The following is a 19677-nucleotide window of genomic DNA, read 5'->3' on the forward strand; positions in this document are numbered from 1 at the left end:
CATTACCTGCGGACACACATGTTAACCCGAAAGAGCAGGGCCTGAAGCAACTGATGGCTATGAGTCTAAGAAATGGTAGAGATTTTGATTTATTGCTCGCGTAAGCCGACCAACTGAGATACTCGTGCCAGTACCGATTGAGGTAGATGAGTCAACTAAAGCTAACAAAAGTAAGAATCCAGCCAGCCTAGGAGGAAATAAACAAGGAAAAAGAGGTTGCAAAAGAGGCTGAGGAAGTGCAAGAGAAGGCATTAGAAAAAGTGCCTGAGCAGGAACGAACTCAAGTCACAGGAAAGAAGCGACCGCTAGCACCCTTCCCATAGAGGTTGTCCAAATATCAGAAGGATGAGTAGTATAAGAAATTCATAGAGATGTTGAAGCAGATCCGGGTGAACATTCCACTAATTGATGCCTTGAGGGAGATGCCTGGTTATGCAAAGATGATGAAGGACTTGATGTCTCGCAAGTTCGACTTTCAAGACTTGGCAACTGTTATACTAACTCATACATGTAGTGCTATCATGACGAGACCCATAGCAGAAAAGCTATCCGACCCAGGGAGTTTCACAATCCCATGCACAATAGGCAACTATGCTTTTGCTAAAGCATTGTGTGATTTGGGGGCGAGAATAAACTTGATGCCCTTGTCTATCTATAAAAGGTTAGGCATTGGAAGAGCAATACCCACATCCATGTTACTACAGCTAGCCGACCGAACGGTGAAGAGGCCATCAGGTATACTTGATGATGTACTTGTGCAGGTTGGAAAGTTTGTGTTTCCGACAGATTTTGTCATTCTGGACTGCTAGGTTGACGAAGAGATTCCCATAATTTTGGGAAGGCCATTCTTGGACACTGGGAGAGCTCTTATTGATTGTGAAACTGGGGAGCTAAAGATGAGACTGAACGATGAAGAGATAATGTTCAATGTGTAGAAGTCTATGCGGAGACCCAGTAAGTTTGCTAATTGCTCTACGATTGAAGTTGTGGATGTGATTTTGGAGGAGGAAAATGAGGCAGTAAATGCAAAAGACCCCCTAGTAGCATGCTTGATGAACCTAGAAGAGGTAGATGGTGAGGACTTGGCGGAGTAGGTTTTGGCCCTTGAAGGCCAAGGGTACTGGAAAAGAGAGCTCGAATTCGAGCCTTTACACATAGAAGAAAGAAAGACCCCTCCAGTTAAGCCATCAATCGAAGAGCCACCACAATTGGAGCTAAAACCGTTGTCATCCCACCTCAGGTATGCTTTCTTGGGACCTAGTTCGACATTGCATGTTATTATCTCATCTGGTTTGTTAGATGTGCAGGTAGAGCAACTTTTGCAGGTTCTGAACGAGTGCAAGACTGCAATTGGGTGGACCATTGCATACATAAAGGGTATCATCCCAACGTTTTGTGTGCATAAGATTCGACTGGAAGATGGGAACAAACCTTCTAGAGAACATCAAAGAAGGTTGAACCCCAACATGAAAGAAATGATCAAGTGGTTAGGAGATTTGAAATGGTCGATTGTAATAATAGTACCCAACAAGAGTCAGGATCGATTTTCACAGGGAACTATATATGGGAGTTAGGAGTATATATTATAGTATGTGAGTTTGACTATCTTAATTTACACTTCCACAAATTTGGGTTATTTCTATGTCTAATTTAAAACTAAGATTTCAAAGTTAAGAAATAAAACTAAGAGAATTGTTTTTGTTGTTTTTTCAAGTTTTGTAAAAAGCTTAGGACTATGACCATCACCTAAGTGTTTGCCTTATGGGATATATATACCTTAATGCTTGTTTTGTTGATCAGGGTCAGGGTGCATTATACCTATCAACTCTCAATTACCCACTCAATACCTCTCGATCAAAGAGTGATTTTGCCCAATTTGGCTTTCTCAAGTCCAAATGGGTATTGCACAAAACGGTTGATAAAAGCTCAAGTCGGATTATTACTATCTCTAGGTTGAACCCTTTAATTGGGATTATCAATCTCTCGATTGACCCAATTTCTTGTTAGCCAAGTTATCCTAGACTAAGTCTCTCTTTCTCAAGTAGAGACTAAGTCAAATAGGCATGAACTAATGTTTGCAACCATTAATTCCACAAATTAAAGCATGAACAAGGCTAAATAATAAACACACAACCATAAACAAGCATCAAATTAAACACCCATAAGGTTTACACACTAGGGTTGGGTCACAACTCTAGTATAAATCTAGCTACTCATGATTGAAATTGAAGAAATAGAAGAAGAAATGATAAATATACTCATATTGTGAAATCAAAACGATAAAATCTATGTTAAAATATCCCAAAATATGAAAAAACTATTAAAAGAAGTAAAAAAGAAACGACTACTGTAGTTGCTGATGTCAAAGGTTAACATAAAATTATGAAACTCATCTATTTATACAGGGCTGAAAATTTCGGACAAAAATGCCCTTCAGGAGGTTCTACGGCCGCACAATTCCATGTGCGGTCCGCAAATTTCTTCAGCTTGTCAGGACTGGAGGTCTGCGGCCGTATAATTCTGATTTGCGGCCGCAAGGCATTCTTTTTGAGGTCCGCAGATTTGTAACTGTGGTTGCACTTAGTTTTCTGTGGTCCGTAATTTATGTCTGCGGCCGCACAATTCCTGTGCGGTCTGCACTTTTGAGGGCTTGGAAACTTGGGACTTTGCACATTCTCTGAACTTTGTTTCTAGCCATCTTTTGCGGCCGCACAATTCATGTGCGGTCCGCAATTTGTACAAAAGTTTGCTGGCCTTTCCTTCATCATCTGCGGCTGCAGATAAAATTCTGCTATCCGCACTTTGTAAGCTTATGTGCCTTTTATGGCCTTGAGTTTAGATTACTCCTTTTTGAGTTGGATTTCATCTCGGGAGTCCATCTTCTAATATTTCTGCAATTTAGCACATTTCATCAGTTTTCGGGAATACAATTTAATGCTTTTAAACTAAAACAAAAGCTAAAAGGCGCCAATAAGTAGTCAAAATCCCCACTTATCAACTCCCCCAAACTTAAGTTTTCGCTTGTCCTCAAGTAAATAAATTAGTTCCCACCTCCACAAGTTAAGGATCATTCCAGCTAATCAAAGTTGAGTCATTCACACATCAATTGGGACTAACAATTGCCCACACCACTTATGAATTATCAACAAGGAAACATGTTAAACTTTTATGCACAAATAGTTCTAATGCTACACTTGAGCATCAAGAGTTGACTTTATTCATCAAAAAAGCTCGTTCTTTCATGTAGGTCATTGTAGATCCCAAACTCCTCCTCCTCTACTCTCCGTTTTCCTATCTTGCTTAAGAATTTTAGCACTCAATCCAAAGATTTGTGAACGGTTCACTCATCTCTCTCAAGAGAATGTCGCAAGTACGGCTTTAAGTACCATAGGCTTGCCTCTCATGTAGATCACCACTAATGTAAGCTCACTCGTCTTTAAATCACGTAGGGCTTTTTCGGAATGCAATGAAGGCTTTTGGACTAAGGTTGGATATGCTATGATAGAGCGGGTTCATCTTTCCTTAAGCACTCCATTTTCTATTCTCGGCTCATGCTTTGCCAATTCTTTAAGGTATTTTCTTTTCCTTTGGGGAACTAGAGAGAATTAACATCACTCTTTCTTGATCATGGCATTCTTCTCCCTCTTTGATTTCTCCATGCTTTGCATCATTACTTTTATTTGAATCCCTTCAACTCTTCCACTTATTCACTTTCTTTTTGCATTTTTCTTTTTGCTCTTTCCTTTTCTTGCCTTTCCTTCTCATCATTTCTTTTCTCTTTTTGTGCCTTGATACCTCTTTCAAGTTCCTCGTCTCTCCCCCAACCTTACATTTTTATCTAATTGTTTCACAAGAGTGTTAAGGAAAGCTCGGGTGCCAAGAGAGGGTCACGATAAAATGGGTAAAGACTTGTAACATGGTTATCAAATGAGAAAAGTTTGAGGCTCAAATGGGTTGACTAGAGATAACAACATTGGTAGGCAATGAAAAACTTCAAGCGGGTCAAGGAAAGCCTACAATCACTTCTCAAGCCAAGCAAAACTTAAGATTTCACCTTGAAACACATTCGGGGCAGGTTCTAGACCATTCGCTCTGGTACTTGGACTTGCAACAAAAACATCTCACCTCTCACGCAGCTGGATTGTTAAAGAAGATAGAGTCGAGGGCCTACAACAACCATATTCAAGATTAAAAATTACTATGGTTCGATTAAACCACTTGATGATTGCCTAAATCAACACAAGAGTCACAAAGTCATTAACTAGAGCTATTTCTTTCCAAAAACCTTATTTTTAACCATAAGCACGTAGTTAAGTGTGTTGGTACCGAGTGAAGCATGTTTGACTCTTTGAGCATGACTCAATTAGGTCTTTTTATTCATTACTACTACTATTATTACCTAAATACCAAAAACAGACTCAATCCCTTAAGAAGGTTGCCACGCCATCCATCATTGGAAAGAGTCACCCGGTTCACACAAAAACTACCTTTGGAAAGAACCGTGGAATTAAGAAAACCAAAGGCTTATTATCTACTAAAACACAAAAGGAAGCTATTAAATCAGAAAGAAGCTACTAATTCAAAAAGAAGCTACCTAGTTAAACACTAACTAATAAGAAAACAAACATAAAGCAACTACAAAGCAAAAACTACTGAAAGCGTAACGAATATACATAATGAGAGAGTAGAGAGAATATATACATAATGAGAAAGAATAAGAAAATAGTATCAAGTTAATTATAGGCCAAATGTCTCAAAATCAGCAAAATATATCAAATAAACTCCACCCCCTCGAATGCTTAACAAAATAAGAGTAAATGAAGGGTAAGAATGAAGAAAACTCCTTATGGCTCCTTGGTCATCTCTGTGTCCACCGCAGCATCACCGACCTCAGTCTCATCCAACTGGATCTCATCATCAGCAACTCCGGGTGTGACTGGGTTGGTGAATATCTGACGTACTGCCTCGGAAGTGTCAGCAGCAATGTCTGGCTCCTCACACTGGCCAGCTGGTGCTGTATGTGCTGTAGGATCTGGTCCTGGGTGGTGCTGGTCAATCAACATGTCAAATAGAATGTCTTCGGCTACTGCAAGCTTGGTAGCCTATCTCCGGAGCTTGTCCACTAACTTCTTGGAGGCCTGTGACTTCTGCATCTTCTTCACTTCCTTGCCCATATCTTCTATTACTGACCCATGCTGCATCAAAGTGGCCATGATTGTGTTTTGATTCTCCAAGAGCTTCTTCAGAGTTTCTTCACCTGTAGGGGGAATCTGGGGTGCCGGAATGGAGAACTGTGCTGCAACATGACTAGATATGTCAAACAGCTGTGCAGTAGTTGTATGCATCTAGTTGTTGAGGCTCGCCATTGTCTGGGAGAGTCACAGCGTAGATAGTGGAGCAGTGGGCATCGACACCGGCTTCAAGGCCGAAGTAGAACCTGTAATGAGGGCTGCTGGAGGCACTGATGCTGAAGGTGGGGGCATAAGTATTGCACTGGCTGAAGGCTCTACTAATATAGATGGCATGTCGGCTGTCTCTGTATCTACCACCGATGGCTCATCAGACTAGCCTATGGTGGTAGTTGGCTGACCCATTTTCTTAGGGTTGTGTGCATCCATCAACGGATACCATGAGAAGGGCTTCTTTACCCGCACTTTCGTATCAAAATCTCTCGGCTCAACCCGTGCATCCGTAAGATACTCAGTAATGGTGTTGGGATACGGGTAGGAGGTATCAGCTTGCCTGGCGACCACAGATATGTTGGCCGACTTCACGACACCTACATTGATCAGGTACCCGGCCATGATGGAGGCGACTAGAACCGCCCGCTGGATTGGAAGATTTGTCTCATTCTGACATGGGTCGAGTCGGCTACATATAAAGGTCTGCCACCCTTTCACCTCAAAACTTAGGGTTTTTCTGTGAATAGACACCCCTGCAGTAATACATGATGGTGGTGGCCAAGGAGCTGCTAGAAACTCAGCTAGCCATGGGCGAGCTGCATCTCCTATTGCCAACTTCTCCAAATACTGTGCAGGCTCAACATCATCAAACCCCAAGTAGGCGTTCAATGTGTGCTGGTCAAAACGCACCTTCAGGTTCCTCACTTTGGTTATCTTTGTCCCTTTCTTTATGTGCGCCACAATGTGTGCTGGTCGAAACACACCTTCAGGTTCCTCACTTTGGTTATCTTTGTCCCTTTCTTTATGTGCGCCACATTGGCATAGAACTCACGGACAAGATATTCCTTTGCATCCACTACACTTTGGGTGAACCATATCTACCCCTTCCGCTCTCAGAACTGCCTCAAGACTGCTGGGTTATACTTTTCTAAATCTTGTAATTGGAACTGTCACTCAAGATGAGCGACCTCACCGGCCACCACCCACGAAAGCTAGTGAAAGCAGCCAGACTAACAAACCGGTCCTCCCAGACCTCTTTCTTCTTCGGCTGCTCAAGGCCGGCAACTATAGTATCTCCCCCTCGACCATCATCTGGGATATCATCAACTGTAGTCGCTGGTGCCTCAGGAATAGGTGTAGAGGAGGGCTCGGAAGCCTGACTAGCACTTTCTGAACCCTCAGAGGTGCTATGTGATATGGAAGGCTCGTCCCGAAGTTGATACCTTCCTAAAGGCTTTGATTGGACAGCCGGCAGCTCTTGAACTGAGTTGCCTTCCGATGCTTCCCTAGACGGGGCATAAGAACTGGATTCGGAGGGCTCTGCATTTCTCCCTTGACCGGCTGTAGCCTTCTTTGCTTTTGGAGGGCGAGGGGTAAAACACTCTTTCTTCGACCCCTGGAAGGTTTACCCCTCCCCTTTGAAGTATCACCTCTGCCTCGAGATCTAACCATTTTTCAGTATCAAGCAACAACAAGTGTCAGCTGTAATTCAAGTGCAAACATACAAGAACACACCAGAGAGACAGTGAACAACACAATGTAAAACATGCTTGCAGTGTAGGGGAGTGCGGTCCGCAGAATTATCAGTGCGGCCGCAGAGTTGGATTTGCGGTCCGTATAATTTTCAGTGCGACCACAGAATTGGAATGTGGTCAGCACAATTGTCATTGCGGTTGCAGTTCAGATACCACCAATATGCCAACTCTCTGATAATAGAGAGTGGGCTATTTTGCGGCCGCAATAACTTTTCTGCGGTCCGCACATTTTCTATTGCGGCCGCACATGTGAGTCATCAAATTGACAACTATCCGATAATAGAGAACTAGTTGTTCTGCGGCCGCGATGGGATTTCTGCGGTCCGCACAATTTTCATTGTGACTGCAGAATTATGCTAGACTAAAGGTACCCTAATCTTAACTTCTGCGGACCGCACAATTTCTTGTGCGGCTGCAGATTTCATAACAAATACGAACAGAGTTCTAGGGTTTGTAATTTTTGCACAAATTTGACATGGTGGCAGTGTATAATCATGAAAACCTATTTACCCATTCCCCATAGAGCAAGTACCAGATGACCTACTACAGTTTTAACCCCACATTGTTGTATAATTAAATTCTACTGACAAATGGCCTAAAACTAACTAACAAATTGTAAATTAAACTAAAAATCGAAACATTCCTTAGGTAATTGAGGCATAACAGATATGAAGTAGTGCAAATAAGTGATCACAAATGTTGATTATGTGTGGCAGATGATTTACCAGATGATTCTAATATTTTAGATTTGTGAGTGCTGAGAGAGGGAAAAAAAACATAACAGTAGCTCTAGGCCTTCTGTTTATACTAAGGGTTCTGACTGAGGGACAAAGGGTTGAGTGCGGCCCTACTGCGGTCCGCACTCTGTTATCTGGGGATCAGAAGCCCTTGTTGATTTGCGGTCCGCAGAATTTGCTGTGCGGCCGCAGATTCAATTGCGATCCATAGTATATGGGTTGCGGCCGCAGATTGGCTATTTCTCTGACAAACCAACTTCAGAGAGTTGGCATTTTTTCCTTTCAATTTGTGCGGTCCGCAGTGCAATTGTGCTGCCGCAGAGCCCATTTTGCTGAAGCAACCAAAATTGTGTGGTCCGCACAATACAATTACGGTCCGCACTTCTTTCCACACTTATCTAATTTTCTGGGCACGGTTCCTATAAAGTACACTCATCCCTGCAACACATTTCAAATCCAATTAGCACAAAAATAGCACCTATCTACAAAAGAAGAAAAGAAAGAAAAAGAAACATGTGTTGCTTCCGAAGAAGCACCTGATTTAACGTCGTAGCACGACGCAGATTACCATCATTTGAAATGAATAACTGCCACCACGTGGCCATCATCAACCTTTCCCAAATAATGCTTCACTCGATGACCAATGACTCGGAATACCTCATCATTTTTGTTCTTCAAGTCCAATGCACCAAAAGGTGTCACACCCACAATTTCAAAGGGACCACTCCATTTAGATTTTAGCTTTCTGGGAAATATCTTCAACCGTGAGTTGAACAACAAAACAAGATCGCCCTCCTTTAACTCCTTGTTCTGAATGTATTTGTCATGAAGGTACTTCATCTTCTCTTTGTACAAGGACGCACTTGCATAGGCATGGTATCAGAACTCATCCAATTCATTCAAATGTGCAACCCGCAAGTTAGCGGCTATATCCCAATCAAGATTCAATTTGTTTAAAGCCCACATGGCTTTGTGCTCAAGTTCCACTAGAAGATGACAAGATTTTCCAAACACTAACCGGTACGGAGACATCCCGATAGGAGTTTTAAAAGCAGTCCGATAAGCCTATAGTGCATCATCAAACTTCTTTGACCAATCCGTCCGGTTAGCATTCACTGTTTTGGACAAGATACCCTTTATCTCCCGATTGGAGACTTCCACTTGATCTCTTGGTTGTGGATGATAGGGAGTCATAACTTTATGAGTGACACCATACTTGCTAAGAAAAGTGTCAAAAGCCTTGTTGAAAAAATATGACCCCCCATCGCTTATGATAGCCCACGGAGTACCAAATCTTGTGAAAATATTCTTCTTCAAGAATGCCACCACACTTATCGCTTCATTGTTAGGTAGAGCAATGGCCTCAAACTATTTAGACACATAATCAACCGCGACCAAGATGTAGGTGTTTTCACAAGAACTCACAAAAGGACCCATGAAGTCAGTACCCCACACATTAAAGATATCAATCTCTAAAATGGTAGTGAGAGGCATTTCATTCTTCTTCAAAATTCCACCGGCCCATTGACATTCATCACATCGTTTCACCATATCAATTGCATCTTTGTAAAGAGTGGGCCAATAGAAATCGCAACTTACTACTTTGGTCGCCGTTCTTGCTACGCCATGGTGACCACCATAAGGCGAAGAATGGCAAGCCTAAAGAATATCACTTTTCTCTTCGTTCGGTATACATCTTCTAATTACCCCATCAATGCAAATCCGGAAAAGGTATGGCTCGTCCCAATAATAATCTTGACAATCCCATTTGAGCTTCTTCCTTTGGTTTGAAGAGAATTCATCGGGGATGATTCCACACACAAGGAAGTTTGCTAGATCCGTAAACCATGGCCTTCATTGAGATAGCCAAGAGTTTCTCATCGGGGAAGGATTCATTGATTTCAAGGCCATCATACGGCCTCCCCTCCTCCTCCAAATGAGACAAGTGGTCTGCCACTTGATTATCACTCCCTTTTCAATCTTGGATGTCAATATCAAACTCTTGCAATAATAGCACTTATCTCATCAACCGAGCTTTTGAATCTTTCTTGATCATAAGATAGCGAAGTGCCGCATGAACCGTATGTACAATAACCTTTGCACCCATCAAGTATGGGTGAAACTTCTCAATTGCAAACACAATGGCAGGGAGCTCTTTCTCTGTCATGGTGTAATTGAATTGGGCATCATTCATGGTATTACTAGAATAGTAGATCGGAAGAAAATTCTTGTTAATGTGTTGCCCCAAAACTGTTCCAACCGCTACATCACTAGCATCGCACATGAGCTCAAAAGGGATACTCTAATTAGGAGCGGTGATAATGGGAGTGGTTGTCAACTTGAACTTTAGAAATTCAAAGGCTCTCATGCAATCATCATTGAAGTGAAACTTAGCATCTTTCTCTAAGAGTTTGCACAACGGGTTCACCACTTTAGAAAAATCCTTGATGAAGCACCGGTAGAACCCCGCGTGACCTAAGAAACTTCACACGTCTTTCACCAAAGTTGGAGGTGGAAGTTTAGAAATCACCTCTATCTTTTCCTTGTTGACCTCTATGCCATTCTTTGAAATTTTGTGGCCAACGACAATGCCTTCCTCGACCATGAAATGGCATTTCTCCCAATTTAGCACCAAGTTCGTTTCTTCACACCTTGCCAATACTCTATCCAAATTTGCCAAGAATCATCAAAATAATCCCCGACCACCGAGAAGTCATCCATGAAGACTTCAAGGTAGTCCTCGACCATATCCGTAAATATTTCCATCATACACCTTTAAAAAGTCGTCGGTGCATTACATAAGCCAAACGGCATCCGCTTGAAAGCGAAAGTACCATCGGGACATGTGAAAGTTGTTTTCTCTTGATCTTCCGGAGCAATAAGAATTTAGTTGTAGCCCGAATATCTATTTAGAAAGAAATAGAAAGCACGGCCGACCAACCTATCAAGCATTTAGTCAAGGAAGGGAAGTGGAAAATGGTCCTTCCTTGTGACTTTGTTTAGTTTGCGATAGTCCATACACACTCTCCACCCAGTTACCATTCTTGTGGAAATCAAATCATTCTTGTCATTAGTGACCACCTTCATGCCCCCCTTCTTTGGGACACATTGCACCGGGGAAGTCCACGAACTATCAGAAATGGGGTAGATAACCCCGACATCCAACCACTTGATAATCCCTTTTTTGACCACGTCTTGCATAGCTTCATTGAGTCTCCTTTGATGTTCAATAGATGAGTTGGAATCCTCCTCCAAGTTAATCTTGTGCATGCAAAATGGGGGGCTTATTCCCCGAATATCCGCCAAAGTCCACCCAATAGCCTTCTTCCTCTTATGGAGCACCATAATGTAGAGTCAACCTGCACGTTAATCAAACAAGAGGAAAGAATAACAGGTAAAGTAGAGCAAGAACCAAGAAATTCATACCTAAGATGCGGAGGTAATGGCTTTAACTCCAAGGTAGGAGGCTCTTCAATTGAAGGCTTTGTAGGAGGAGTTTTTCTATTCTCAAGATCCAAGGAAAGTTTCCGGGGTGCATAGTTGTACGACTCCATTCCTTGCAAAGAATTCGCACATTCCATGAAGCCATCCATCTCGTCATCATCAAAGTTGAGCAAGACGGCCTCCAACATATCATCCACATTAATCGTGGCACTTGTATCATCAATAATTACATCGGTCACCAAGTCCATGAAAGAACACACTTCATTGCTATTTGGTTGCCGCATAGATTTGCACATGTAGAACACCACCTTTTCATCACCCACCCAAAAAGTGAGTTCTCCGGCTTCCACATCAACAAGAGCCTTCCCCGTAGCAAGGAAAGGTCTTCCAAGAATAATCGGTACCTCATAGTCCACTTCATAATCAAGAATAACAAAATCCGCCGGAAGGATGAACGTATCAACACAAACCAATACATCTTCAATCACTCCCAACGGTCTCTTCATTGTACGATCGGCCATTTGTAATCTCATAGATATGGGTCTTGGTTACCCAATTCCCAAAGTCTTGAAAACCGAATAGGGCATCAAATTGATACTTGCCCCAAGATCACAAAGAGCTTTAGCAAATTCAGCACTTCCAATGGTACAAGGGATTGTGAAAGCACCGGGATCTTCTAATTTAGGAGCCATTGAATGAACAATTTCACTCACTTGATGAGTGACTTTGATAGTTTCAAAATTCATTGACCGCTTCTTTGTCACCAAATCCTTCATAAACTTTGCATAACCCGGCATTTGCTCCAAGGATTCAACTAATGGCACGTTTATCGAGAGACTCTTCATAATGTCAATGAACTTTTTGAATTAATTCTCGCCATTTTGCTTGGCGAGCCTTTGAGGATATGGAGGAGGTGGCTTAGGCAATGGTGCCTTAGCCTTTTGCACTACCGGTGGCGGTATATAAATAACATGATCCCTAGACGAGTTCACTTCCTCTTGAGTCTCTTTTACATTGTCATCAATATTAATCCGCACTTTATAATTTGCTTGCACCACATTGCTCGGGAGTTCTTCTTCTTCTACCCTTGATTATTGCCTCCACTACAATTGCCTTGATTGTTGTTGTTATACCAATTGCTTTGATTGCTTCCACCACTCCAATTACCTTGATTGTGAGAATTCCAATTTCCTCGATTGTTTTGAGGTCTCCCTTGTTGTTAGCTTGGGCCTTGGAAGTTGTTTCTTTGCCTTGAAAGTTGTTCACATATTGGACTTCTTCTTCTTGGTCATTGTAGGAATCCTCTTGATCAAACCTACTATCTTCTTGTACACAATTTTCTACTCTTTGTTGCACTTGCGGACCCTTTGTTCTCCATTTGTTCACCATCATGCTTACTCCTTCTATTGCATTGACTTGCCTCGGGTTTTGCACTTGTTGAAGTTGAGTCTTTGCCAATTGGTTCATGGTGGTGGTCAATTCGGCTATGGCTTGCCCATGGTCATGCAATTCTTTGTGAAGGTGAATCACATTGGGATCCCCTTGTGGAACATTAGCCCGGGATTGTCACGCAGATGAAGGATCTGCCATCTTATCCAAAATATCACACGCCTACGCATAAGGCGTAGTCATAAAATTCCCACCGGCAAGTTGATTCCCTACACATTGGTTGGTTGTATTGATACCCCTATAGAAAGTTTGTTGAATCATGTTATCCGTCATATCATTGTTGGGGCATTCTTTCACCATTGTTCTATACCTTTCCCATATCTCGTGTAGTGGTTCATTGGGCTCTTTCTTGAATGCTAGAATTTCATCCCTAAGAATAGCCATGTGCCTGGGAGAGAAGTACTTAGAAATAAATTTCTCTGCTAATTCATCCCAAGTATGAATGAAATGATTTGACAAACATTCCAACCAATCTAAATCTTTCCCCCGTAGAGAGAAGGGGAAAAGCCTTAGCCTCAAAGCATCCTCGGAGATATTTGTTTGTTTGCTCCCCCAACATGTATCTACGAACCCCTTCAAGTGTTTGTATGCATTTTGACTCGGTGCACCGGTGAAGAACCCTCGTTGCTCGAGCTAAGTGAGCATCACATTGGTTATTTGAAAGTTGTCTACCCTAATACGGGGAGGGACTATAGCACTTGCATACCCTTCATTCGGCAACACCCAGTGTGGAGCCGCTCGTGGTGGAGGTGGGGGTAGAGAAGGGACATTGTCATGAGGCACTCGACCTCGTCTATTGGCTTGAGGTTCAAGAGGGACCTCATCCAATTGATCATCCTCAATGTCCACATCCCCCAAAGTTAAGTTTCCGAGCTCACTGTTTGCCATGATTGCACCTATAATTTCTCAACACGTTAGTAACAAGGAAGGAAAAGAAGATATTCCAGAAAACACACCTAAATATATAGCTAACACCGTTTTTAGCTCCCCAGAGACCGCGCCAAAAATTAATTTCGTCCAATTTCACACCTCAAATCAAGGTTATGAAACGGTCGATTGCAATAATAGTACCCAATAAGAGTCGGGATAGATTTCCACAGGGAGCTATATATGGGAGTTAGGAGTATATATTGTAGTATGTGAGTTTGACTATCACAATTTACTCTTCCACAATTTTGGTTTGTTTCTATGTCTAATTTAAAATTAAGATTGCAAAAGTTAAGAAATAGAACTAAGAGAATTGTTTTTGTTATTTTTCAAGTTTTGTAAAAAGCATAGGGCTATGACCATTACATAGGTGCTTGCCTTATGGGATATAGACTTTAATGCTTGTTTTGTTGATCGGGGTGTATTATAGGTATCAACTCTCAATTACCCACTCAATACCTCTCGGTCAAAGAGTGATTTTGCCCAATTTGGCTTTCTCAAGTCCAAATGGGTATTGCACAAAACTGTTTATAAAAGCAGCTCAAGGCGGGTTATTACTATCTCTAGGTTGAACCCTTTAATTAGGATTATCAATCTCTCGATCGACCCAATTTCTTGTTAGCCAAGTTGTCCTAGACTAAATCTCTCTTTCTCAAGTAGAGATTAAGTCAAATAGGCATGAACTAATATTTGCAACCATTAATTCCACAAATTAAAGCATGAACAAGGCAAAATAATAAGCATCCAACCATAAACAAGCATCAAATTAAACATACATAAGGTTTACACACTAGGGTTGGGTCACAACCCTAGTAAAACTCTAGCTACTAATGCTTGAAATTGAAGAAATAGAAGAAGAAATGATAAATAAACTCATATTGTGAAATCAAAATGATAAAATCTATGTTAAAATATTCCAGAATATGAAAAACTACTAAAAGGTAAAAAGAAACGGCTACTGTAGCTGCTGATGTCAAAAGTTAACCTAAAATTATGAAACTCGTCTATTTATACAAGGCTAAAAATTTCAGACAAAAATGCCCTTCGGGAGGTTCTGAGGCCACACAATGCCATGTGCAGTCCGCAGATTTCTTCAACTTGTCAGGACTGGAGGTCTGCGGCCGCATACTTCTGATCTGCAGCCGCAAGGAATTCTTTCTGTGGTCCGCAGATTTATAACTATGGTCGCACTTGGTCTTCTGCGATCCGCACTTTTATGTCTGCGGCCGCAAGGCACTTCTTCTGCGGCCACACAATTCCTGTGCAGTCCGCACTTCTGAGGGATTGGAAACTTGGGACTTTGCACATTCTCTGAACTTTGTTCCTAGCCATCTTTTGCAGCCGCACAATTAATGTGCGGTCCGCACTATGTACAAAAGTATGTTGGCCTTTCCTTCATCATCTGCGGCCGCAGATGAAATTCTGCGGTCCGCACTTTGTTAGCTTCTGTACTTTTTATGGCCTTGAGTTTATAATACTCCTTTTTGAGTTGGATTTCATCTCGAGAATCCATCTTCCAATATTCCTGCTATTTAGCATATTTTATCAGTTTTCGGAAACACAATTCAATATTTTTAGACTAAAACAAAAGCTAAAAGGCGCTAATAAGTAGCCAAAATCCTCACTTATCAGTCGCAGTTTAGTGTGTGCTAAATAAGGGTGGAATGACTATAGTGCAAAATGAGAACAACGAGTTGATCTCAACAAAAACAGTTACAAGATGGGTAATGTGTATGGATTATAGAAGATTGAACAAGGCCACCTGAAAAGACCATTTTTCATTGCCATTCATTGATCAGATGCTAGATAAATTGGCGGGGAGGTCCCACTTTTGCTTCCTGGATGGATACTCGGGGTATAACCAGATCTCTATTGCCCCAGAGGATAGAGAGAAAACGTCGTTCACCTGTCCGTATGGCATCTATGCATTCCGGAGAATGTCGTTTGGCCAATGCAACGCACCCACCACATTCCAAAGGTGCATGATGGCCATCTTCACAAATATGGTAAAGAAATAATGGAGGTTTTCATGGATGACTTCTCAGTGGTGGGGAACTCATTTGATGATTGCCTTATGAACTTGAAAAGAGTATTGAAGAGATGTATAAAGACTAATCTGGTATTGAACTGGGAAAAGTGCCATTTCATGGTACAGGAAGGTATAGTCTTGGGACACCTAGTGTCAAGTAAGGGAATTGAAGTGGACCGTGCTAAGGTTGATATAATTGAGAAGTTGCCTCCACCCACTTCCGTCAAGGCCATAAGAAGTTTCCTTGGTCATGCCGGTTTTTACATGCGGTTTATAAAAGATTTTTCCAAAATTGCTAACCCTTTGTGTAAATTGCTTGAAAAAGATCACCCTTTTGTGTTTTCTGATGACTGCAGGGTAGCGTTTGAGGAGTTGAAGAAGAGTCTGGTGACTGCACCAATCATAGTGGTACCCGACTGGGACAACCTTTTGAGCTGATGTGTGATGCAAGCGACTATGATGTGGGAGCAGTTCTTGGGTAGAGAAAAGATAAAGTCATGAATCCAATCTATTATGCAAGGAGAACCTTGAGTGGTGTCCAACTAAATTACACAGTGAAGGAGAAAGAGATGCTGGCAGTGGTGTTCACATTTGACAATTTCAGGTCATACCTGATAGGCTCGAAGGTAATTGTGTATACATACCATGCTTCTCTCAGGTACTTAATTGAGAAGAAGGATTCAAAGCTGCGCCTGATTTGATGGGTGCTACTGCTGCAAGAGTTCGACTTGAAAATTCATGACCGAAAGGGAACGAAAAACCAAGTTGCTGATCATTTGCCGAGACTTGAAGGAGCTTAAAAGAGGGTTGAGGTGGAAGAGATCATGGAGACTTTCCCAGATGAAAGACTTTTAGCCACGAGCCTTGAGGTAGCGCCATGGTATGTAGATGTTGCAAACTACCTGGCGAGCGGTTTGTTCCCTATGACGTGTCCTCTGTGCAGAAGAAAAAGTTCTTTCGTGATTATCACATGTATTTTTGGGATGAACCATATTTGTTTAGGATTTGTATTGATAACATGATCCAGAGATGCATTCCCGAGATATACCAAGCTCTTGTTTTGCAGGCATGTCATGTTTCGCCTTATGGAGGCCATTTTAGAGGTGTAAGGACAGCTGCTAAAGTGCTGGAGTCGGGCGTTTATTGGCCGGCATTGTTTAAAGATGCACACTTTTGGGTAAAAAGTTGTGATAAGTGCCAAAGGACGGGGAATATTTCCCGTCGACATAAGATGCCCATGAACCCAATTCAAGTGGTGGAAGTATTTGATGTATGGGGAATCAATTTTATGGGACCATTTGTCAGCTCATATGACATCAAGTACATACAGGTCACAGTGGACTATGTCTCGAAATGGGTAGAAGCTGTGGCACTCCCAACAAATGATGCAAAGGAAGTTATTGGTTTTCGAAGAAAAATATCTTTAACTGATTTGGTACTCCAAGAGTGATCATCAATGATGGAGGCATCCACTTCTGCAATCGGGCCTTTGCAAAGTTGTTGGAGAAATATGGCATTCGCCATAAGGTCGCCACTCCGTATCACCCACAAACAAGTGGGTAAGTTATGATAGGCTATAATCTCGTGTTTTAGTCGCTTAATACACTCTAATTTACTGCACTTTACTCGTTTTGAGCTTTAATTGATAGGGTTTTATACTAATTTTATGTTTTATTCCTTGTAGGAGTGATTCCGAGCTATGTAGATGTTATGGATTGAATTTGAGTGGTTTGGAGCTTTGAAGTCTGAGTAAATTCCCAAGGGATTAAGTCGGTATCGTGTTCGGGGGGTCGAGGACCAAGTCTGGACGTCAAAACGCAAGAAAAATGCATACTCTGAGAAATCCCCACTACCGCGGCGGTGGGGCGCCACGCTTGTGCATTTCTCTGTTGCCTGTCAGAACTAGCTCTCTGGATTTCCCTACTAATGCCCTGCATGGTGCGTCGCCCCATGCGGCGTGCCTGTGCAATTTTTACAGAGTTATTTTCCTATTTCGGCTAGGAGAAGGTGATTTCGTCTAGGCCCGACCCTACTTGGTATAAATACATGAAAATTGTTATTTCTTGGACTTTTCACAGACTTTAGACCTAAGGAAGCTAAGGAGGAGTTGGAAGAGCAAAAGCATAAGGATTTCATCATTCCTTCCTCACTCAAGACCCGTGTTTGGATCGAGTTTATATTTTCCTATCTTTTTAATTATATTTGTGATGAATTGCTCCATATCTATGGAGTAGCTCTCTTTAGGGTTTGATGGATTTGGTGTATTGATATTTATTTGTGGATTATAACTCTAGTTTTATGTATTTAAGCGTTTTTTGATGATTTAACTGTTGCATCCATATTCACTTGTTCATGTAATCGAGAGAGGCATAACTTGTGATATCTTTGCATTATATTGTTGGTTGAGTTCATTTCTGAGTAATCGAAAGATGCTAGTTGAATTATTGATTAAACCTAGTTAGGAGAATAATCGAAAGAGGTTTTCCTAAAGACCAATCCACTATGCATTCTTGCATATCTTCACGTGCTTAAAATTGGTTCATCTTGTAAGGTTAAGACTTAATCGAGCGGGGAGTTTTTACTAAATGTTTGAATTAATAATTGAGTGAATTCGAGAGACTCACTTAAATATTAGAAGTGAATTATCTGAAGTTAGATCCCAAACAATTATTTTGCACATATCATATCAATCCCTAGTTTCTCCCATTGATAACTTCTTTGCTTGTTCCTTGTTGTGATAGTCATTTGACAATAGCTTTAGATTCTTAGTTAATTTTAGTTAGACATCTTATAAATCTCAATTGTTAATTCTCCTGGATAGCAATCAAGTTAGAAACTATTAAAATATTGTTTAACTCCAATCCCTATGGATACAATATTATACTATACTATCTTTGACTAGCGAGCATAATTTAAGTGTGTGTTTCGAGCTCGTCAAATTTTGGCACCGTTGTCGGGGATTGGCAATTAATATTGTTCGAAATAGTTTGTAGTGATAATTTAGGAATTTTTATTTTTATTTTTCCCTTTTTACGGTTGGTGTTCTTTGACTGTGCGCATGTTACAGGTTCAGAGTGGTGCATAACTAGAACTTCTATGAAGGAAGTGCTACCATATGAGCCAGAAATTGAAAAATAACTGCGACAACTGAAGAAGAAAAGAAATCTCACCGAGACAATAGAAAAGGTTGGGTAATCCTCAACCAAAGAACTTATGGCTGGAAACGGTGAAGATAATGTGGATCTGGCTGCGAGAGAAGCAGCCCAACGACGAGAACAAGCTACACGGGATGCAAAAGAAGCAGCTATTTGAGATGCACAGATTATCTATGAATTGCTCAAAATCAACCTTTGGGTGCAGACAAGTTCGAAAATATTGCTCCCATGCCTGGGAGACCACTTGGCGATTATGCTAGACCGGTCTACAATCAAGGTTTATCAAGTGTTAGACCACCTCCAATTGCAGCTAACAATTTCGAATTGAAGCAAGGGTTGCTTCAAATCCTTCAGAATTGATGTGTCTTCAGAGGGAAGATGAACGAAGATCCAAATACACATCTAATGGACTTTGAGGAAATTATGAATACCCTTCAATACAATGGTGTGTCACAAGATGTAGTATACTTAAGGGCATTCCCCTTCACACTTAAAGATGATGCAAATGAGTGGCTTCGAAGCTTACCCACGAGAACAATTAGAACATGGGAGGAGATGACCAGAAAATTCCTTGATAAATATTTCTCCTCAGCTAAGACGGGCAAGTTTAGAAGAGAAATCCATAACTTCTGCCAGAAAGAGAATGAAACTGTGTTTGAAGCATGGGAGAGGTTTAAGGAGATAGTTAGAAAGTGTCAACATAGCGAAATTGAAATCTGGATGCAACTCCAAGACTTTTGGGATGGATTAACACCGGCCTCACGTAGAACATTGAGAAATGCAGTTGGAGGCCCATTGATGAAGAAGACTCCAGAGGAGATAGTTAAAATTCTTGATGAGTTATCTGAAGATGCTAATCAGTGGCCCTATGAGAGTGCTGAAAGAAGAAGATCAACTGGTGTTCACCAGGCTGATGCAAATATATCTGTGCAGGTACAACTTGATGCTATGGCTAATGAGATAAGGAAGCTGACCTTAGCCTCAATACAAAGTGAGCCT

At 41.4% G+C, this 19677-nt stretch overlaps 1 non-coding gene across 1 annotated transcript; it reads right to left on the reverse strand.

Moving 5' to 3' along the window:
- Positions 1–19281: 19281 nt before the first annotated feature.
- Positions 19282–19388, reverse strand: LOC117274985 (small nucleolar RNA R71). Its single transcript, XR_004505140.1, has one exon. It is a non-coding gene; the product is annotated as a small nucleolar RNA R71 (small nucleolar RNA).
- Positions 19389–19677: the final 289 nt, after the last annotated feature.

Source organism: Nicotiana tomentosiformis, chromosome 9 (genome assembly GCF_000390325.3).
Source record: "Nicotiana tomentosiformis chromosome 9, ASM39032v3, whole genome shotgun sequence".
Classification (NCBI taxonomy): Eukaryota; Viridiplantae; Streptophyta; class Magnoliopsida; order Solanales; family Solanaceae; genus Nicotiana; species Nicotiana tomentosiformis.